Source organism: Heterocephalus glaber, unplaced genomic scaffold, assembly GCF_053883595.1.
Source record: "Heterocephalus glaber isolate CG9 unplaced genomic scaffold, H.glaber_assembly_v1.0 deba00001444, whole genome shotgun sequence".
Classification (NCBI taxonomy): Eukaryota; Metazoa; Chordata; class Mammalia; order Rodentia; family Bathyergidae; genus Heterocephalus; species Heterocephalus glaber.
In genome coordinates this window covers 12,822,252-12,845,793 of record NW_028258297.1, presented here as the reverse complement: position 1 = coordinate 12,845,793, position 23,542 = coordinate 12,822,252, and the positions used below count along the sequence as shown (strand labels likewise).

The following is a 23,542-nucleotide window of genomic DNA, read 5'->3' as shown; positions in this document are numbered from 1 at the left end:
CACTGTGTTCAGATGTGCTTTTAAGTGACTGTATGATACACATGAACTGGTGCACATAGACTCTCACATGTTAATATTTAATTCAAAAAAACTTCAAAAGTGGGGCTCGGGAATAGACCCAAAAATTGTTACTATTTTGACTTCTTTGTCTTTGGGACTCTGTATCCATTGCAGAAATCAAGTCTGTAATTGCCCCCCAGGTAGAGTCTGAGCTGGAAAAAAAAATCTTTGGAAGGGTACCTGGGATGCTGATTATTAATTTGTATCAGTTAATGTCAAATAAAATTTTCCAAAAGAATGGGGTACATGTTGAGTACCAGACATCCAGGCATAGTCAACATTTTCAGTTACATAGAAAAACAGATGGTCTTCCCCACTCCAAATCTCAATTCAAGGACATCCCCTTCCAGCTCTGAGGCAATTTAAAGCATTAATTACAGTGTAAAATGCAGTGATTCTTTTCATTTAGGTAGACAAACTTGTAGGATGCAAAAAGAAAGGAATAACAATTTAGGACACATATTCAAAGCTGGATTCGTTAGGGTTAGTGCTAGGGTGGTAGGTCCCATGTTTGGCACTCTGGCTGCTATTTATTGGTTGTGTGACTTTGGACAAGCTATTTGGTTTTTATCTTCTTCTCACGTAAAGCAGAGAAAAATCTAACTGCCTCACAGTACCATGGGGAAGGTTGAATGACATTGCATTTAGCAAACAGGCTGGCTCGTGGAGAGAAACCAATATATATGTGGTTTCTTTGTTCTTTAGCTTAATCTACATGGCCTGTGACACGTGTCCTGTATCACAGGACAGCAACATAGAAAAGAAGCTCTATTTTGCTGTTCTCTTCAGTGACATACTTTTTATAAACCAGAAATATTGTCAAATGGACCTTAGAAAAATTCTACTTTTAAAAAATGATAGTAGTCCGGGCGTGGTGGCACACGTCTGTAATCCTAGCAGTCAGTAGGGTGAGACAGGAGGATCACCACAAGCTGGAGACCAGCCTGGGCTACACAGTGATCTTAAGGATAGCCTGAACTGCAGAGCAAGACCCTGTCTCAAAAAATAAATAAATAAAATGAGATAAAATATGATAGTGCCAAATTTTATTGTTAGTCACAGAAGTCACAGAATTAGGATCTGTTTGGATCCCTATTTACTGGTTTCCCCATGTGGTTATTTTTTAATGTGTTCATCTTCTCTCAGGCAGAAGTAAAGGCTGTGGCATTTTTCTTGTTTTTCGTCTCATTTGTAACTTAAAGTAAGAGAAGCATGTTTAACCCCAGCTCTTTAAAACAAATCTTTATTGAGCTTTTCTTTTGTTTTTGTTTTGTGTGTGTTTGTGATAAATAGTAATTGCATTCACCTTAGGCAATTGGAACATATACATGTTGCATCGTAATCATTTTTACTTCCCCTTCCCCTCTCTCTCCCTCACCCTCAGATCCTCTTTCCATCTCCACAAAGTCTATCTCCCTATTTTTACCGTATCTGTTATTTTGTTCTTTAAATTACTTACATTTTGAGTATCTTGTATAAGAAAACCATGCAATATTTAACCTCCTGTGTCTGATTTATTTCTCAAGTTGTGTCTATTTTCCTGATGACTCAAATTTATCCTTCTTTCAGTTAAGTAGTACTCCATTATGTACATTATAGTACTCCATTATGTACATACACCACGTTTTCTTTATCCATTCATCTGTTGACCATCCTATAGGCTGCTTTCAACAGTTAGCTATTACGAGTTGTACTGCTATAAACATGGGTATGCATGTATCATTGTAATATGATCCTTTAACTCTTTTGGGATGATATCCAGAACAAGTACAGCTGGGTCAAATGGCATTTCTAGTTTTAGTTTTTTGAGGAATCTCCATACTGATTTCCATTTCAATAGTGGCTGTACTAATTTACATTCCCTCCAACAATGTTGTTCCTTTCCCCCCACAACCTTGCCAGCATTTGTTGTTTTTTTGAGTTCTTGATGATAGCCATTCTTTCTGGAGTAAGAAGGAATCTCAATGATGTTTTGAGTTGTACTTCTTCTGAGAAGTGTTAGTGTTATTCATTTCAGTTGCCCATTTTTTGATTGAGTCTTATTTGGGGGGTCTACTCTTCTGAGCTCTTTGTATATTCTAAATATTAGATTTATTGATTTAATTCACTGAGCTTTTATACATTATCATTCTTCTGTACATTATCGTACATTCCCTCATTTATTTAAAAGCTAGTATCAAACATCTCTGATATGCTTATCTCTGAGTCATTGATTCTCATTCAAGAATCATAAAAGGTTTACTTTTGAGCACCATCAGAAAATACCAAATGGAGCATCATTCTCTAAGCTGGATATAAACACATTAACATGAATATTTAAATTTTTCACCAATTTAATTGTCAAAATTACACAGCCAGTAGCCTACTTTTTCCTTGATAGAGCCTATTCATCATGATAAATTTTTTTAACTGATATATCCATGTCATTTGTAAATTAGTCTTTATAAAGTAATGACTAATATCAGATATTGTGTTGCAGTTTCAAAAATTCCAATGGTAAGTGAAAATAAAACATATATAGGAGGATGACAGCTCTAATACAATAATTCATTTTTCTTTTTATTTTTGGTACCAGGGATCAAACTCAGGACCTTCCGCTTGCGAGGCAGGTGCCGGAACCACTGAGCTACATCCCTGGCCCAATAATTCATTTTTAATTTTTTTCTAACCAATATTTATATCTGCTTATTAATTCTTTCCAAAGCATAGGTACAGAGATACCATCTTTTTTGTTTTGGAAGGTCATTAGAAAGATCCTGTAATCAATAGGATTTGGGACATGTATTCATCTATTATTCTTGGAAAAAGCAGGTGCTACAGTAATAATCCAAATGCCAAGATTTTAGCAACATGAAGTCTTTTGTTTAACCCAGCCTCTCTGACCATGGCTGAGGATGGGAGGCCTGGATCCTGATTTGTGGGGTGCAAGTTGATTCTTGCTCTTTTACAAGGGAGGCAGGGGGCCCTGAGATGGGGCAGAGACCCACCCAAAGCTTTCAGAACTTGAGTGAGACCCAAAGGGAGGACTGAACCACAGGAGGTCGGTGGGCACTTGGAGCCCTGAACCTGGAGGCTTTGGACTACATCACTCTGGCCAGGGTACCCCATTTGATGTGTTCCACTTCCCACCCAGACCCCTCTCACTATGTTGAATCTGCCCACCAGATGTGATTCTAGAGAGCAAGAAGATGACTCAAGGACAGCAGGGGACAGGGGCACCACGAGCGGAGAAGATGATTGTAATCTTATAAAACCCACCCCAACTCATCTCCTACACCTTCCTAGATATGTGGCTATCAGACCACTGAGGTCCCAGAAAGGCCTGACAGTGATGTGTCAGCTGGACTGAATTGTTAGAGAAACCAAAGTGGAAAAGCGTGTGAATAAAACCATCACTAACCTCAGTGGATTATTTTAAATTTCTTTCACTTGGTATAGAATTCATGCACTCCTACTGAATAGAAAGTGTTCTCTCAAATTGCTTTAATCTTTCATTAATTTTTACCTATATTGACAAAAAGTGACAGAAATGTGGTATACAGTTTCCAAAGGAGAGAAGGCTTACTTTATTTTAACACTGAACACTTAAGACTTGAGACACTGACTTGGCTGTTTAACCAATGGCTGGGAACATGCATGCAGGCAAATGTAGAGAAGAGTGACATCATGAGCATATTTGGTGGCCGGATGAGGTGACCACAAGAAAAAACCTGGATTCCATTTGGCCTGACTTGGGTTAGAGTAAGAGTAACCATCTTGGTACAAACCTCACACCCACCTACCACCTGATTTTAAAGTTACTCCAGACAGCTCTGGGAAAAATTATCAAGACAGCTATTGGGTTTATATCTTTTTCCTCTCTTGGGCTCTCTCTACTCTTCTGAAGAAGAGACCCTCCCAACCCCACCCATTCCACAGCAAATCTGCCCTTCATCCCCCATCCCATTTCCATGTGACTAAGACATTGTTAACACAACTGCTAGTGATTAGTACCATGAACATTGGTATGACTTTAACATTGGCATAACTTTAACTCTGCAGATCCAGAGAAAGGAGGCATGATGCCAAGGAGTGGAGGCCCACCCAGCCATCCTTCAAGCACAACTATGTAGGAAGCCACCTACTCTGTCTGACCAGGGTGAGCACAGAGCTTCCGAGCTGGTGGGACTAGGAGAACATTTCCCATCAGCCCCAGCTCTGCTGTGTGTCGGCACCCAATCAGGCTGCTGGTTACTTGTGAGCAAACCTTGGGTCAGACTGGTTGAAGCGAGGCATCCAGAAAGTTGGAGGGAAGGGATTTTTCCTCTCCCAGTTTCATAGGGCATTTACTGTAGGGCAGAAGGAGCAGAGGCGAGGAATTCATGCACAACCTCTTTGCCCCAAGTGCCTGGCTCCCCGAGCCTTACTTGTGACAACTCACCAAGGTTGACTAACTCTGCTCACACCCCAAGGCTTCTCTATTCATCCACACAGAACACCCTCAGACACTGGCCTGGCTTCACACTGCTGCCTAGAGCAGGATGTGTTGGCCACTAAGCAGGAAAAATGCTCGTTTCTGATTGAAAATGTCCCAAACTGTAACTTAACAGGGTGATTTTTTTTTTTTTTTAATTTCCAAAATGTGTTTTTCCCCTGAGTCCTTGAGCACAGACCTGCGGTTTTGTCTCTCCTGGTTTTATAGTCTATCTGCCTCAAGCCAAGAGTCTTGGCTCCACTTCCCCCTGAGTCAGAGTCTCGGCTGGTAGGTGAACCCAGGAAGCCCTGGCCCCATGTCTCTCCCTGGAACCACCAGACCACACAGCCTCCTGTGCTCAACCCTTTGGCTGGGTGTCCTGCCTCTTCTTTGTTTGGAAAGAGACATCTTACATAACTCCACAACCTACTAAATGCTCCATTGTCTTCCACTTGGGAGAGCTCAAAATAACCCATTAGTGACCTATGACTTATCACAAAGATAGATTCTATTATGACCCACAGCCTCTACGGAGGTGGAGATGAGCTGGTCTCACCTAACTTACAAGGATCAACAGTGAGACTTAATGCTTGTGGTCTTTGGGGAATTATAAGTTCACTACAAGATTCGGGGAACACGAAGGCTACTTCATCTATAGGTCACCACAGTACTTTGCTCAAATAGCACATGAGAGTCATTTGTAATTGAAGATGGAGGCAGGCGCAAACATTTTTGATCTAATTACCCTTTAATAATCTGATTTTGATAAACAGCTGCTGAAAGTGGTGTGTGGTCATCAGAGGAGAGATACCTGCGGAGTGAAATCAGTTTCTCTTATCTCACTGGGCTGGGATTTATTTCAAGGCATCTATTAATAGACTGCAATGCCAAGAACTGTGATCTTTGCCCTGGATGGCAAGAGACTTCTGAGCAGAATGACAGAGACCCATGGGGTAAGATCTTCTCTCTTTATTTTCTATGAATCTCTGATTAGCCCTTTTGGGAATTCTAGTAATTACTTTAAGCTGGCACCTCTAGAAAGAAAAATATACCTCTTAGGATTCAATTAAAAATGAAAAGAACCTTTGCATGTTGTTACCAGGGAGCTTTCACAGTGTAAGACAGGAGTGTAGACGAAGGCGAATAAAACACCCTTCGTTAGGTGACATTTCCATCTGGTTCTGCTGCCAGAGCAGCCTTGGGGAGGGAAGCTTGCTAGAGGAGGGGCCAGCCTGCTCCCGCTTCCCCATAGACCTCATGGTCTTTCAAAGATCCCTCAGGCCCCTACTTGCTTCTTTCAGCTGTAGACATTTTCTCATCTGGGACCAGCTAGGTGTCTAGGTTCAGGCAGAGGCACATTTCTTTCCTTGTTCGGTGACATTGAGTCCTTAGCAGAGCTTGCGAAAAGATGCCCTGAGCTGGGTGTGATACAGCCCTTCCAGCTGCCTCCTGGTGCCTCCTTACGTGGGCAGCCTGGAGAGAAGAGGTCACAGACTGTTTCCCTTGACAGAGCTGTCCCTCCTGCTTCCCTTGATGCCTGCATGTCACGGATCAGTTCGCCAGGCCTATGCAAGCATCTTTGGACAGCAGCTACCAAACTGAGATGGGTGAGCTATTTTCCTGTGCTGAGCTTTGGTTGCAAATGTGCCTCAGGTCTCAGCAGTTCACTGAGTTTCGAATCGCTGAGCCTAACAGGGGCTTTCCATTCCAGCTTTTAAAGAGAGATTTCCCCAAAGATCTTTGAAGACTCCTTCGAGTCTTAGGTCTAAGCTTCTTGCAGGAACTACTTGCCTACATCACAGGACAAAATGTTAGGTTGTATAATTTAAAAACTACACCAAATTCAAAATAATTCAGGGCCAGGGATTTAGCTCAGTGGTTCCGCCGCCTGCCTCACAAGTGCGAGGTCCTGAGTTTGATCCCCGGTACCAAAAAAACCCAAAAATGCAAACAACCCTATTTCTTTAGATTTCTTATTTCCAGGAGATGATGTAAAGTTCAAGTGCACTTAAAATGATCAAATTAAATTGCTTCCATTTTATTTATCTCAAAATGGAGAGGGGCTATTCATCATGTAAAATAACTCAAAGCGAGTTATGGATTCATCTTTGCAAATCCATTTTTTTCTCACTGCTCTGACTATGAAAGAAGGATTTAAAGTAGACATTGGGGAGAACTTTCTTACTATGAATGGGTAAGATATGGGAAAAATTACTAAGGGATCTTGTGGAATCCCTATTTCTGCAGAATATTAAATAATCTCTGAAGATTATTGGTAAAATGGTATACAACTCCTTTTCTACAATGGTTTTATTAAAATACTACCCAAAATATATAAGAGGAAATCTTCCAGCTAGAAATCATGAGAATTTACCAAACCAAGAGAGACTTCTAGTAATGTCACTGTCTATCTGATTTATCCCCTGGGGTTTCATCTCTAAACAACACTTCTAGTTTTGGGAATTTTGGAAACAGGGTCAGACATAGAGAAGAGACTATAAGAATAAATAGGATTGAAATGTCAATAAATTATCACTTCAAGGTAACTTTAAAAATAAAACTTAAATAAGCCCCTTAATAATCTACATATTTTAATACACAAAAATGACGTGCAAAGCAATGATCCTTTTTAACTAGACTAGAGAAATCTCAGAATGATATTTTAAGGAGGACTTGAATTCAGTGTCTATCTGTATTTGACAGGCCACAAACTATAGTCATGAAAAATATAATTCTGAACCAACTGCCTGGATTTGAATTTCAATGTGGCCTTTGGCAGGTAAGCCAACTAATTTCTTTGTTCCTTCCTGCCTCAGTTGCCTGATGTGAAGGATGATAGAGTTTTTGTAAAGAATGAATACATTATTATTTGTTATAGATTTAGATTAGGGTCTATGGTCAATACTATATAAGGGTATTATGATGAGAATTTTGATGATAAACTATCAACACATAGAAATTCATGGGCACATCAGGAAACTAGAAAAATAATATAGCAACTAAAATTTTTATAGCAAAGTACTTTGTAGAAATCCTCAAGTTTATAATTTCTATGCCCTAAAGGACATAGAAAGGACAAACCAATCCCTCAGCCTCTCGAAAATATTAGAAAGTGTGGGAAAACTAGGTCAGAGCTTCCAAATCCTGACATCTTTAAATCTGAAGGTATGGACCAGAGTTGCAAAAGGCAATTTTGTTATGTTTGACCAGGTGCTCAGAACAATCCAGTTAAGTCCTGCTGTGCTGATGAGGAATCTTTTCTCATCTGCCTAGACTAGGCTTACACCATCAAAGCATAAATGCTTGCAGTTCATATTCAAAATAGCATCTTGAGGCCATGGTATCTCAGAGGATCTGTGGGAGACTTCAGACTTTTAAATTAAGTCTAGTTTCAGGCTAATTTAACAAACCCTCTCTGAAACTGGTATGCTCTGAGTTTTTTCCTTGTGGAGCCATGGGGAATGATAGTCCTACCAACTCCACATCTTCTGCCACTGGGTTGGGTTTTAGATTTGCTCTAAATGCTTCCATTTCCAAGAAGCATTGCATATTCTCGATTGGTCACCTGCCCGTGCCTTTGGCGATGTGCATTGAAAAGCTGGGCTGGCCCTCTGGAGCAGAGCATGCCGGCTGTTACTTCTGAAAAGCTCTGGGATATCTGAGCTCTTCCACACTGCATAGAAAAGACTGATGGGCAAGTTGTAACACGTTTCTTTTCCATCAAGTCCTCATGCCTTCCAGGGCTGTACTCTTTTTGCCTTTACTGGGGCTACAGTTGACATCTCAGGAGGTATCACGTGATGAGTAGCACACAGGAAAAAGTAGAAAGGAGATCCAAAGACAATTTCCAGTGACAGTGAATTGGCCTGACCCAGTACATTCTGAGGGCCATTTTCCCTGGGAAGAAAACAGTGGCCTATGAGTCCTTGGTCATGGAAATGGATTTATGCTACAAGACCACCTTGCATTATTTCTGATTTTTAAAAAAATCTGTGTCTTTCCCATAAGGACCAGTGCAAACACACCGCAGCCATAATGAATGCAGAACTTGGCCAGTTGTATAAAATTCTTCCAAAGCAATCAGACCTCACCCCCTGCCCCATATTTGAGGGAGACACCAAACATGTAATTTAAAGCTAAAAAGCATTGAACTTTGGAGCCAGTAGGTAGAACAGAAAAAAGTAGCATCTTTGGTCATTCAGCCAGACCAGTTAGAAAACATTGTTCACCTGCTCAACTTCATAAAAGGACTGGGCTGGCTCCAGCTTATCTTAATAAGTGATAATGTGACCAATGTAAATGCAGCCAGGGGGCCCACCACGGCCTCGGCCTCAGAATTTCCCTTGCACTCCACCCCAGGCAGCACTTCTGGCAATAAGACAGAAGGCCACAGGATCTGGGAGAGGCTGGACCCATGGATAAGGAAAGAATGGCATGAAATATGATGCAGCTGCTGAGCTTTCTTTTCATTACCTTTAAATTATATCAATTTCTAGACTTCAGGTATGATACCTCCTGAAAGACGGGGGGAAAATGACTAAAGAAGACAATCTGTCTGCTTTTAACCTAACTCAGATTGAGCAATAATAGGAGTATTCAGCCAGGGGTCAAGACAGGACCCTTACTGTCACTGCTCCCTGCCTCCCAGTTCTGCTTAGCTGGGAGTTTCTACTTAATCTCTCTACCTCCGAGGCACAAAAAGCACAGACCCCGAGGGAGACTGTCCCCACCACTGTCACCATCTCCTCTGGCCCTGTCTTACCCCTTACCTGAAGTGACTCACCAAAGCAACCCTTCCCAGAGTGTGAGCAAGGGGAGAATCTTCGCAAAATGCCATAGGAATGTGCACATGTGGCTTGCTTAATCATGCTGGGCCTGAAGTACTTCTGTCAGAAGTGGGTGGTAACCTCGGTACCATTTCATTATTCACGTATTTCATAGTCCAGATGTGTGTCGGGGGAAGAGACGATCAGAGAGATGTTTCTTTGCTAGGCCAGGTCAGCTGGGATTGGGATGTGTGAGTAGGGAAGTGGTAGGCAGAAGGGTAGAGTGAGCTCATTCCCAAATTCCCAAGAACCCAATGAGGTACTAGCACTCCAAGCCTTTCCCCAACCTTCTGTCATGGGCACCTTTTATTATAACCAGATTCATGGGTCTTTGATTGTTCTGAGCTTCTCCAGAACACCCCTACCTCTTAATCATAGGATAAAAGATCAATGCTTTTGGAGATTCGATACTTCAGTGACGTTTACTGAGTAGTTACTTTGTGTTACTCTAGCAGCTGCCTGTGTAGAGATCAGCGAAGCAGACAAGCTTGAATTATGTGGGGGAGAAAGACAATGAAAAGACAAGAAAGCAAATGGAAGATTTTGAATAGTGGGTAAATATGAAGAACACCATTTCTGGGCCGCACATGATGGTGCACGCTTGTAATCCTAGCTACTTGGGAGACTAAGGCAAGAGGTTGGCAAGTTCAAGGCCAGCCAGCCTGGGCAACTTAGTAAGACCCTGTCTCAAAATTAAAAATGAAAAGGAATGGGGATGTAGCTCAATGGTAGAATGCTTGCCTAACATGCATGAGGCCATGGGTTGGATCCAAGTAAAGAAAAGGAATCATAACGCTGGGCACAGTGGCACCCTCTCCCCGACATAGTACTAGCTACTCCAGAGACTGAGGCAGGAGGCTCATGAGTGCAAGACCAGCCTGAGCAGCATAGCAAGAACTTCTCTCAAAAACATTTTTTTCTTATGGTGGGGAGAGTGAAGGAAAGGGCAGCTCTGTGAAGGATGGCAAAGGAAGGTCTCTTGCTGACCATGCCATTTAAGCTGGAGCCCCAAAAATTGAACAGAGCCAGGAAATGGTGTGGGACAAAGCATCCCAGGCAGAAAGAACAGATACAAATGCCAGAGTGTGAGCTTAGGCAATAGAAGAAGCAAAGAGATGGTGGGGATGGCTTGATCAGAGGGTCTGTGGGGCAAGCTGCTCCCCGTTGTGAAGGAGGTGGCCATTGCTGATCAGATCCCAGGAGGGCTGAAGGCCACCATAAGTAGTTCAGGCACCATGGGAGTGTTCATCAGCAGAGCAGGTCATTCCCACATGGGACCTACACAGGTAGACCCACACAGAGAAAGATACTGAGAAACTGAGTTTAGACTGTGAAAATATTTCATGTTTCTATAATTGGTTGTTACTTCAGATTTGACATTTAGGATGAATAATTTCTCAGACATACAAAAGAAAGGGATAGATTGGAAAAATAAGGCAACTCTGAAGCAAATACCTGAAAAGGAGCAGCATAGTACACACGTCATGCTGGACATTGACCTTTCAAAGCCAGCCTTTAAGGCATTTTGTCATGGCTAGAACAGGGACACTACAGGGAAGAAAAAAATGGGCTGGCTTTCTCATTAACCACCCCCCCCCCTTTCACATCCATTAAGAGAAGGCACAACTTGGCTTAAGGAACTCAAAACCGGTAATTTACAAGGGCATGGTTTATCCATATTTGCATAGAGCACCCAGGCCCCCCTGTGAGATCCAGACAAGAACCTTCAGTTTTGCCCACTTGGTTAGTCACAATGGTCTGTCTTTGTCCTGGGACATTGGCAGCACTCTGGAGGACCCAGTCAATGAAAGGACTTGGAGCAAGTAAATATTTTGAGGGTTGACCATGAAACTTCTTCAAATACATCTCTTCTATGTGACTTTCTTCTCTTTAAAGAACTTTGAGAGAGAAATCTGAGCTCAAAGGGAAAATGGTTTTATTATGAATTCTGTGATTATGTCTAGGATGCCTAAAATCACATAGTATTATTCTTGTAAAAGGATGGAGTTTTAAACACCTAGTGATTAGAGGCATTCTCTCACTCTGTAAATTAAACAGAGATATCATATCCAGTGTTTCTTGTTGTTTAAAGTAAATATGTACAAAAGGTAAATGAAGCCCTTTTTTTACAAAACAAAGTTACTGTCTGAAAAAAGCTATGTTGGACTTCAACAGAGGAGTGATTAACAAAGAGCACATGAAACATGAATTACTTATAGGTAGATTTTTATTCTGTTCACTACATTTATTCTTCGCTAACTTTAAAATACAAAATATTTAAAAACAGTAAAAATGAAGTCAAATATTAAATAAAACTGGGAGAATGTACATAAAATATAAGAAATATGGACACTTCCCACCCCTATATATTTTTCTCTATTGCCTTAAATAAATTTTAAAATTTCATTTTTACCTCCGAGGTATTTCCTTAATTTGGACAGGCAGTGGAAGCTAGCCCAATGATTAAAAAGCTAAAGTAGAAAAGATGTTACACTAAATATTAGTTCCCCAAAGATCCATGTTCTAATTCTTGGATCCTGTATCATGGTAGAAGGCAACTTTGCAGATGTGATTAAGTCAAAGATCTTGAGACAGGCAGGTTATCCTGCGTTATCAGTGAGCCCTAAATGCTACCATGTGTCCTCAGGACAGACACAGAGGAGGCTGACACAGAAGAGGAGAAAGCAGTGTAGCTACAGATTGGGCGTTAAACCTGGAATGGTCTGGCAAATACTTGAACACCTCCCCCTGCCCCACTACTTATCAGTAAAAATTAACCAATGGCACTTGCATAAAGTTCACGTCCCTGGAAAATTTCATCAGCATGCTAATCGCAGACTGAGATTGTCCTGAGAGGAAGATGACTAACTTCGAAGGAAAATACTCCTGAATTCTAATCCTGCCTCCACCGTTCCATCCCTGTAAGAATTTAGGCAACCAACTATATGACCACAAATTAAACCATTAAGTATTTAGAGCCCTGGTGTAGTCACCTTCAGAATGCCCATAACAGAACATAGCTGATAATTCCTTACAGGTACAAAGCTCCTTGTGTGGTACCTGGTACATAATAAATGGTAGATTTTTACTAAATGGCAACTTTACTCTTTAGTCAAGAGCCACAGTTAGGACTAGGGGTGTAGCTCAGTGGTGGGGTACGCTGTACTTGTGATTAGCATGTAGAAGGCCCTGTGTTCAATCTCAGGTTATTTTTGGTACCGGGGATTGAACTTGGGACCTTCTGCTTGCGAGGCAGGTGGCAGAACCACTGAGCGAAATCCCCGGCCCCTGTATTTTAAGGGTAAATGCTGTTTAATCTTAATTTTTAATTTCCTTAACTTATATGACAAATATTTCCTCTGTTTCAAGTTTCATCACCCATAGAGAAATACTTCCATCAAGATTTAGAAAACTTAGAAGTTCCCCAAGAATGCTTGGCAGATTGATTTCATATTTATTGAAAGATACACTGTGCACAAACTGTACAGAAACTAATAAGGTGGTATAGTGACTGCTCTCCAGCAGCTTATAGTGATGAAAAATAAAGCTACACTCCTGGCTTCCAGCTTGCCTGACGCCCTTTCTGCCACTTCCTGGGAAGTATAACAATATTTACTAGAAGCAAAAGTAATATGAGAAATTGCTCTTTTTAGAATTGTTTTCAAAGCCAATCTTGTATTCACATCTCAATATAAAGAGGAGAGATAGGAAGAAGCTCAATATTTATTGAGTAGCTTCTAATGCCTAGCACTGTGCTCAAGTTTTCCCATTTTACTTGTTAATTGTTACAGCAAACTAACATGGTAGATATTGTAGGAGAGAAAAAGTAATTGTCTCTTTATTTGTAATAATCCTTAAATGGGACACCCTATATCAAAAGATAGATTAAAAAGAGAAAAACAAACAGAAGTTTATTAACGTGAATGTCTCATGCATTCATACAGGAGACAGAAATGAAAAGGTCTGTAGAGAGTTGAGCTCAAAGAAAGAGTTTAATCTTTAGGCTTAAGTACTGTCATTTTCTGCAATAAAGAAAGGTAGGTGCAGGCAAAGTCCAGGTTAAGTAACAGAAGATGGCCAGGAAAAGCACATTAAGCAAAGGTAAAGTTTGTTAGCAGATGTGAGTTGATATGTCTTCATTCATGAGTCTCTATGGATTATTGTCCTTTTGTGGGACAGGGGAGAGACCCTTACAAATAGAGATTTCCTTTATAATTTATAAAGAAATTATAAATTTCTCTTACAAATGACAATTTTTTAGAGCTCCTCCCGTGTCTTCGGTTTCTCCAAATAACCAGCTCAAAATAATCAATTTGCCAAAGAAGCATATTTTGGGGTGGTAATTTTGATCTTCTTCAGTCATATTTTGGAGTTTCATGTCCTGAGATCCATCCATATCATTATCCCTATTTGAGTTATGGGGAAGTTGAGGTAATACCTAGAAAGTTGGGACAATAGGATCTTAAAAATGGAAAATGATGCCACTTCCGTATCATAACATAGGAAGATAGAATAACTCTAAATGTAAATGAACTTTAAAAGAGGTCCAAAAACAAGAAACATTTAAGAAATGTAAAAGAATTTTACAATGAAACAATTTCAGTTGAAGATTTCAATACTATTCTCATTACTTGATACAAATACTAAACAAAATTTAACACTATAAGCCACTTCAACTGTAAATGGGTTATTGTGGTGTAGACTTGAATAAAATGCTTGGAGAAGTGGTTTGGCACAGTTCTGGGTGTGTCTAGGCAGATGACTGCCTTACTGAAGAGGGAAGACCCACCCTGAATGTGGGTGGCACCAGCCAATAGGCTTGTAGTCTAGATGGAATAAAATGAGGGGGAAGAAGAAAGTCTCCATTTCTGTTGCTTAGAGGAGCCCCAAGCTTTGCCATTGCCTTTGGACACCCATCTCCTGGCTTCCAGAGCACTCCAGGCCTTTCAACTGGACCCTCCAGCTCTCCAGCATGCAGACAGTCCTTTTGCATTCTTCCACCCCTGCATCTCCAGGCAGCCATTGTAAGGCCACCTTATAAATCCTTTATATAACATATTTTAAAATATTAAATATATTCCTCTTGTGAATCTTGATGATACAGATTTTGGTATTTTAGTTACTTTCTTGTGGCTGAGACACAATACCTCAGCTCCCAGTCTGTAGAGGTTTCAGACCATAGTTGGTTGGCTTGAGGGTAAGGTGGCATGGCAGGGGGCCCTGCAGAGGAGAAAGAGCTCATGGTGTGGTGGCAGGAAGCAGAGACTGATCAAGGGAAGAAGGAGGGAGATATACTTTTCTAATCCATGCTGCCAGTGACCAGTGTCCTCTGACCAGGCTTCACCTCCCAAATCACAATGAGTTATAAACTCATCAGTGGACTAATCCATGATCCAATCATCTCTCAAAAGCCCCAACTATGAGCACATGAAGCTTTGGGGCGACATCCCCACATAAACCATAACACCAAACTAACATAAAAATTCACCCAACAACTGCAGAACGCACACTGTTTTCAAGCACACAAAAGAACCAGGATAGGCTGAATGCAGTGACCCAAAACCAGTCTCAGTAAATTTAAAAGGATTAAGATCATATAAGATATGCTTCCAATCACAACAGAACTAGATGTCTAGATGTCAATAACAGAAAAAAATTGGAGGAATTCCCAAATGTTGGGGGATTAAACAACACATTTCTATGATTTAAAGAAGAAATCACAAGGGAAATTAGAAAAAAATTTTAACCAAATGAAATAAAAATGTAACAAAATTTAAGTGCTGCAGCTAAATCAATCCTTACAAGGAAATTCAAGATTTGTTGTTTGTTTTTGTGGTATTGGAAGATCAAAACCCAGACCCTCACACATGCCAGGGAGGCTTCCTAACACTGAGCTAGTCCTCCAGCCTCTGAACTTATGGTTTTAAATGCCTGTAACAAAAAAAGAAGAAAGTTCCCAATCGTTTATCTAAGCTTTCACTTTAAAAATGTAGAAGAGTTTCCTTGGAGCTGCAGGTGCGCAGGCCTAGGCGCTGCGCACCCGCAACGTGAGCATCCCAGGCAGTGAATAATAGCTCTGCAAGTCTGCAATAAAAAATGGCCTCCAATGAAACTGCACTGCAAAAAAATGGGAAAGAAACAAAATGGAAAAAGTAAAAAAGTTGAGGAAGAAGAGCCTGAAGAATTTGTGGTCGAAAAAGTACTGGACCGTCGTGTAGTGAATGGGAAGGTGGAATATTTTCTGAAGTGGAAGGGATTTACAGATGCTGACAATCCATGGGAACCTGAAGAAAATTTAGATTGTCCAGAATTAATCGAAGCATTTCTTAATTCTCAAAAAGCTGGTAAAGAAAAAGACGGTACAAAAAGAAAATCTTTATATGACAGTGAATCTGATGATAGCAATTCAAAGAAGAAGAGATGCTGCAGATAAACCTAGAGGATTTGCTAGAGGTCTTGATCCTGAATGAATAATTGGTGCCACAGACAGTAGTGGAGAATTGATGTTTCTCATGGAATGGAAAGATTCAGATAAGGCTGACTTGGTGCTGGCAAGAGAGGCAAATATGAAATGTCCTCAAATTGTAATTGCTTTTCATAAAGAGAGACTAACTTGGAATTCTTGTCCAGAAGATGAAGCTCAATAACTCACTTACATCATATATATATGTATGTGTGTGTGTGTGTGTGTGTGTGTGTGTGTGTGTGTATATATATATATGTATAACGGTCATGGTGTTTGATTCACTAGTGTGAAAAAAACCCAGCATTCTAATGAAAATCAAGTTTAATATGTTGGTTTTGAAAGTATTTGAGGAAGTTGTTGGGTTTTGTTTCGCATCAGTAGCACTGGTTACTTTGAACAAATAAAAAGCTTTCTATAGCTGCTTCCTTTATCAGAAAACAGCATTTGATAGCCGGATATATTTTCTCTGCTTTTCGAAATATTCGGAAAATTATCCGTAGTCAAACTCAAACAGAACTCATTTTTAGCTCACATGCTTAAGAACCATTCTGAGTTTTTGTTTGTGTGTGTATAAATAAAATACTTATGTAAATAGTTTTTGTTTTGTTTTTAAACATTCACCAAAACACAAACTATGGGTGATAAGCTCATGTTTGAGATGCTATCATTCTGAGCAACCTAAGAAATAAATCACAGTTAAATTGAAAGTTTTCCTGAAGCCATAACTTTTCAAGTTAAATAGATGATTCTGTGGTTAACTGGACAGCTTAAAATGGGTATTTTCAAAGCAGCCATATCAGAATCCATATCTGTGTGTTTAGTTACAAAAATACAGCAGTTTGCTTGGAAAATTCCTGAAAAAAACTGTATCACGACCAACAACTTCCCCACCCAAATAAGGTAACTAGTCAACCTGGTTTGTTTGAATTAGTTAAGGAAGACTTGTTAAGGGAACATTAAAGATTGCTCATGACCTAGTCCCTTACAACAAATTGAAATCTGTATTCAAAGTCAGGATTCATGGATGTCTAAGACTTAGTTCATGGAAACCTACTGAATGGCTAGAGGTGGTCACAATTTAGGACCTGCTAGAATAAATGAGTGAACAAACTTATAATCTAAATTATTGACCTGCATGTTTTTCTTGACCCCAACTTGTTCCTTACATGTAGGGTCAATCTTCAGTATTTGGGTTGCTGTTTCAGCAGAAGCCAGAAAAATAACTTTGTAGTAGCCAGAATGTTGTCCTACTGTAAATTGTTTACTTTATTATAAATGACGGTAAGCAGTGGTCAATAAATAGTTTTATATTCAAAAAAAAAGAAAATGTAGAAGAAGAGGGGTGGGATTTAGCTCAGTGGCACTGTACCAAAAAACAAGAAACAAAACAAAAATGTAGAAGAAGAAAAGTGATTTTTTTTTCCCCAGTAAGCTTATTGGTACAGTTTAGGTATACAGTACAGTTACATTCATCATTGGGATCTTGTACCTTTTTACATGAGTATCTTGCTTCTTATTTTTTTCCCATTCTCCTGCCCTCCTTTTACTCCCTCCACCCTTCCCTATTTACAAAGAGTTTGTTTCTATTTTTTCCTTTTCTCATATTTTTTCCTTCTTTCCTTTCCCCTACCCTTCTCACTTGAAGAAAAGTGATTTTTAATGATCAAGAAAACTGACAATTTTTTAGCTAGACTGACCAAGAAAAAAAAAAAGTAGATACGAATTATCAAAATCAGGACTGAAATCAGGACATCACTACAAACCCTACAGAAATTAAAAGGAATATTATGAATAACTTTATGCCAAGAACTTCTATGATTTAGAAGAAATGAACAAATGCTCAAAATATCACACATTACCTAATTCAGAAAGAAATAGAAAATCTGAATAGATGTATAAAAAATATATTTAGAATGAAAAATATTCTCTCAAAGACTAGTCCAGTCCCAGATAGCTTTACTGGTAAATTGTATGTAATATTTAAAGAAATGTCAGTCCAGGCCAGGGATTTAGCTCAGTGGTTCCGCTGCCTGCCTCGCAAGTGTAAGGTCCCAAGTTCGATCCCCTGTACCAACAAAAAAAAAAAAAGAAAGAAAAAAAGAAATGTTAGTCCTTCACAGATTCTCTCAGAAAGTAGAGGAGAAAACACTTCTCAACTCATTCTGTGAGGCCAATATTACCCTGATATCAAAGCAAAGGTATCACAAGGAAAGAAAAATTACAGATTAATAACCACCATGAACACAGATACAATAATCATTACTGCAATATTAGCAAATTAATCCAGGAACATCTAAAATGAATTATGCACCCAAACAAATTAAGATTTATCTTGGGAATGCAAAGGTGGTTTAAGATCTGAGAAATTAACCTAAAATATAAAGAAAAATATGATATAATCATTTTAATAGATAAAGAAAATCTAATATCCATTCATGATTTGACAAAATCTAATGTCCATTCTTGATTAAAAACTCTCCACAAACTAAAAATAGAAGGAAACTTTTTCAACCTGTAGATTTGGTGGCATTTCTACAATTCTGTAAATTTACTATAATGATTTCATTCAATACACACAACATTTAATACTGAGGTAAATGGCAGCTCAGTGCAGCTATTATAAAAAGGAAAAATGACTAATGTATTTAAATTTTATCAGTAAAATTGCTATAGGCAAGAATATGTTTATTATATTCTCTTTGGCTCACAGCTCATTAGTGTTACTTAATACTCAGTTGAGCTTTAAACAATTCATCATGTTCTGTGGGCTACTATACAACCCATATCCAGACATTCAAGTTGCTACACATCACTCCATGACTAATTCTCTTTATCTTATTTTCTTCAAAGCAGCTTTTTGCACTCACTTTCTCACTTCTGTGCCTTTGTCACACTGTACCCTTGAGCTTTAGATGGTATTTTTGGCACATGTAGCTTGGTTGTCGTCCAGAATGACTTCAGAGTAGTTTGGGAGAGAAAGGCACATGAGGTAAACAGCTGGGAAGTCACAAGGTGGAGAGGACTTTTATCAGATATAGACAACTTTAACTCATGACCATGGAAAAAAATCTCTTTTTCCCCTTTCCTCACTAAAAGCTGAATATGAAAGATCTCATAGTTCACAATTTTTCTAAAAGATGGCTTCCTTGAGCTTTCTGGAGACAAAAGCCAGCTTCATCTGGGAGCAAGTAGGGAGGGAGCTGCACAAGGAATGGGGCTTCATTCATTAACTGTTCAACCAATATGTCTTTAGCATCCGCTTTGTGTGCCAAGCACTGTTATTGGTTGTAAAAATACAGCAGCAGGCAAACAGTCTACTGATGTTGTATTGGGGGAGAAATAAATAACAGACTAAGAAATATTAATATTTTGTCTCAGAGGACTTTGAAAAGCAGAAAAAGGGAAAAATTTTTGTGTGGTGGAGATGGCAGTTACCATCATATGGAAAGTGAAAAGCTAAGGTTTTTCTAACAAGACGACATTTGAATGCAGCTGAAAGAAATAAGATAGGGAATTATGCTGCTAATTTGGGAAAGAGCAACCCAGGCAGAGAGATATAAGATGTAAGGGACTTGGGCAGGAGCATTATTGATATATTCAAGGAAGCGAGAGAAGGGTAAGAGTATAGCTGTAGGATGTAAGGAGTCTGTGGTAGAGAGAAATCCAGAGAGCTAGAGGAGGCAAGGCTTGCAGAATATGGACGGCTCTGGATTTGGATTCTTCTCTGAGTGAGATGGGAGCTATTAAGGAATTCTGAGCAAGGAAGTGCCATAATCTGACTTCTGTTTCCCAGGGATTCCTCTGGCTCCTGTGTTCCAATAGGGCAGAGGCAGAAGCAGGGAGACTGGTTAAGACACTATTGCAGTGATCCAGGCAAGAGGTGACAGTGACTCAGATCAGGGAGTTAGCAATGGAGACAAGAAGTGACCATATTTTGTACATATTTCTAATGAAAATCTAATAAGATTAACTGGTGATTAGGTACAGGATAGGAGAGAAAGCAAAGATCCAAAATGATTGTTTATTCTAATAATTTAACAAGAGTTTATGTAGGACTAATTATACACCAGGCTCTGCTCCAAGCTCTCAACAAATACTGATCATTTAATCTCTACAATTGCCTATGAAATGGACACTATGTTTATCCTCCTTTTCCTCCTTCAAGGTTTTGCCTCTGAGAAACTAGAAGGGTGGATCTGACATTTACTTAGAAAGGGAAGATATGGGAAAGAGGAGGTTCAAGTTCCTTCAGTAAGGTTGATGTTAGAGTAGGTGTGAGTGGAACTGCTTCACAGAGATGTCAAGCAGGCAGCTGGTCATAGGAGTGTAGAGTTCAGAGTAGTCTAAGCTAGAGATACACATTCGATGGTCCTCAGTGTAAAGACAGGATTTTTAAAGCCATGGAACTGAATGAGGTCTGTAAGAGAATAGGAGAGAAGAGGACCTAGGGCCAAGCTTGAAGCCATGCAGAGTTTCAATATGAGAGCATGAGGATAAACTCTCCAAAAAGGCACAGCAATGCCCCAAGAGGGTGGCATCCTAGAAGCCAAGTGAAGAAACTGTTGGAAGAAGAGGAAATGAACAACTGTGTTAAATGCTATGGATTTGACAAGTAAGAGAGAACTGAGAATTTATTTTTTGGTTACCATGAAAAGAGCTGTTTCTTTGAATAGTAGATATGAAAGTTTGTGTGTAATGCGTTCCAGAGGAGAAAAGTAAGAGATGGTAAATACCAATGATTCTTTTGAGGCATTTTCTATAAAATGAAATGATAGAAATGCCCAGGAGGAAAGGTGAAGCACTGATACAGGAGAGGTGGGATTAAGCAAAGTCAATGAGTAGTTGACATAGAATAACAAAATAGAGGGCTTGGACTTAGAAGTAGATGATTCATCTCTAACAAGTGGAGAGAAGGCAGGATATGTGGAGATACGTGGACATAGATGCATTTATGAAGGAGATGTGATTGAGATTTGTGGGAGTTCCCTTTTAATTGCATCTTTTTTTTTTTTCAACAAAATGGGGAGGAGGCCATAAGCTGAGAGAGATCAGCTTTAAGAAGAGAGGTGTGAATTGACCATCTAGGAAAATGGGGTCTTGTCCAAAACTTTAGCCCAACCACAGGTCATTCCATTTTTCTAGTCTCATTACTTGGGTCTAGAAAAGCTTGGTTTCCCAGGAGGCCCCTCTTAAAGACAAATACTGAGAAGCCAAAGTGCTTTCCAGCTGGTTTGCTTGGATAACATGTTTGTATCAGGATGTCTGAGCTGTGAGATAGTGAAGACTAAGATCCCTTGGGCCACAATATTTGTAATAGACTTTTTCTGGGAAATCTAAATTTTACTTTCTTTTATTTTTTTCTAAGAAAAGTAAGTTGTTCAATGTAGAACTGGGTAACAATGTAGAACTTAATTTGAAAAGTTTCCAAGATTTATTATAATTCAATCTATTTATTAGAAAAATTTACCAAACCACTTGTCCTGATATTTTTCCATAGAGAAATAAGACCTCAGTCGAAGAAAGTGGGATTGAGAAAGATACTTGTTCTTAGAAAGAGAGAGGTTGATCCAGACTAACATTTATTCTCTGTGTTCATCAAACCTAAGCATATGTCATTTAACTAGTACCTCTTCCTAAATTAATAAATATTGAACAGAACACAGTTACAAGTACTCTCTTCTTACTATTATGGCTGAAGAATTTGTATAGAAATGTTAAACACAAGGATTGGGTCACCTCTAAGACCACAGTAGAGTGCTATGCAGAAGGCACCTGGGTCTGTATATCCCTTAGGCTTGAGTTATGATCCCATTTCCACCTCATCCTACGTGCCATACTTTCACTGAGACAGTTTCCTTTTCTATAAATCATGTGTCCTGATGAGGGATGTTGTGAAATTCAATGAAGCAATGTGTCATGGGAAGTGTGTAGGTACATCCTGCACACCAAAAGGGCTGTCATTCTTAATCAAACGTTTCTTGACAATTAGATGGTACCGTCCCTTCCACCTGGAGAAATCTAGAGCTCCCTCTGAGGATTTGTTTGAACTTGTATCTGGAAAACAAACTTTTTTCATTGTACTGTTACTCACAACGCTCAGTACTTCATTTCTGGCTATCAAAATGTATGGGGTGTCTTTCCACAGCAAGCAATTCTCCAATTCTCTGTGGACACCAGCTAGGCGTCCTAGAGTTCAACAGAATTCTGACACTATCCAGAGTTACTGCAGACCCCTCAGGTGACATGTGTAAGTCTTAGATCACCAGGTAAATTACAACTTCCTTCCACCCTGGCTACAAGTCATTCACAGAGCCCAGAATAATTGTTTACTTACTAGGTCACAGGTTTATAAACACAATACATTAAAGGGTACCGCTGAAGAGCCGGATGAAGAGACGGACAGGGCAAGATACACAAGAAAGAATGTGGAGCTTCTCTGGCCTCTCAGCCACACTGCCGCCGTTCCAGCACCTCATGCGTTCAGCAACGAAGAAGCTCTCCAAACCAGATCTCTTGGGGTTTTGCAGAGGCTTCATTATGTAAGTATGAGTGATTAAATCACTGGTCATTGGTGAATGACTCAATCTCCTGTCCCTTCCCACTTCCTGGAGGTTGGAGATGGTGTTGAAATTTCTCACCCTCCAATCACATGGTTGGTTCCCTTGGCAATCAGACCTCCATCTTTAGGGGTTTCCCAAAAATCACCTTCTTAACATAAACTCAGGTGTAGTTCAAAGAAACTTGTTATGAATAACAAAAGACCTTTATTACCTTTATTTTAAGGAAATTTTAAGGCTTTCCAAGAGCTCTGGACAGAAACAGGGAATGAAGACCGAAGTGTGTATTTCTTTTTATATCATAATATCACACCAAAATATATATTTATTATATCATAATATCACAGTATACAACCAAAGACCTACATACGACAGATCAGAGAGAAGTAAAAGAAGAATTAGACAGGAAGGAATGTGCAGGCGTATTTTTAATTATCTCCTTGGTGATGTAAACCTGCCAGGGACTGCTGTATGTTTTGTTCATCACTAGCTTACCTAAGACTCCGGGAATCTTTAGCTGACTGATAAGGAGGATATCTTCACTTTACCATAACATTTTTCAAGTTCCGGGAGGATGGGAGTCATGTTTTACCTGAACTCAGGAGGGCTGCTTAGTAACTCAATGAATAAAGGCAAAGAATTGAACAAAAACGTGTCTTTTCTCAGCAGCTGGGTTCCCGTGGCCTGCAGGCATGAGGTCCCCTCACTGGGCCCAGCTCTGGGAAGTCAGCGGGCGGGGCTGGTGGCTGTGGGAAGCTGAGTTTAAAGATAGCCTCCAACAACTGCATCCTCTGCTGATAGAGCCATTTATATCTTGCAGCTGTTTTGCCTTTTGGGGCATTTTATTTTCTTTTATGGTACAGTTTAAAATGGAGACAGCAGGGAAAATGCTTAGAGACTCACGTAGGACCCACTAGGCTAAGAGGTCCTTATGCTAGAATGCTTAGGGAGCGAGAGAGCCGAGGTCTGTTCCACAGAAAGCCTGTCCTTTTGCCATCTCTCTATCAGTTACTCCAGATTCCAGACATTTTGGCCTATGGAAAAAGTAAAGGCTGCAGAACAGGCCCCTCAGACAAAGCCCTGATAACACAAGCTGTTACCCATTAACCTGACCAGCTAGCAGGGAGTCTCTGCAGCTGACACACTAATTTACTGTCTTTTACAACCCCTTGAAGTGTGG

General features: G+C 39.8%; 1 pseudogene across 1 annotated transcript in view; it reads left to right on the top strand.

The window, feature by feature from the left end:
* The first annotated feature begins 138 nt into the window (after window positions 1-138).
* Window positions 139-23,542, top strand: part of LOC147827479 (chromobox protein homolog 3 pseudogene) — a 57,250-nt pseudogene continuing 33,846 nt past the window's right edge. The window contains exon 1 of the transcript XR_015452157.1: window positions 139-22,344. The product of XR_015452157.1 is annotated as a chromobox protein homolog 3 pseudogene (transcript). The remainder of the gene's footprint in view (window positions 22,345-23,542) is intronic.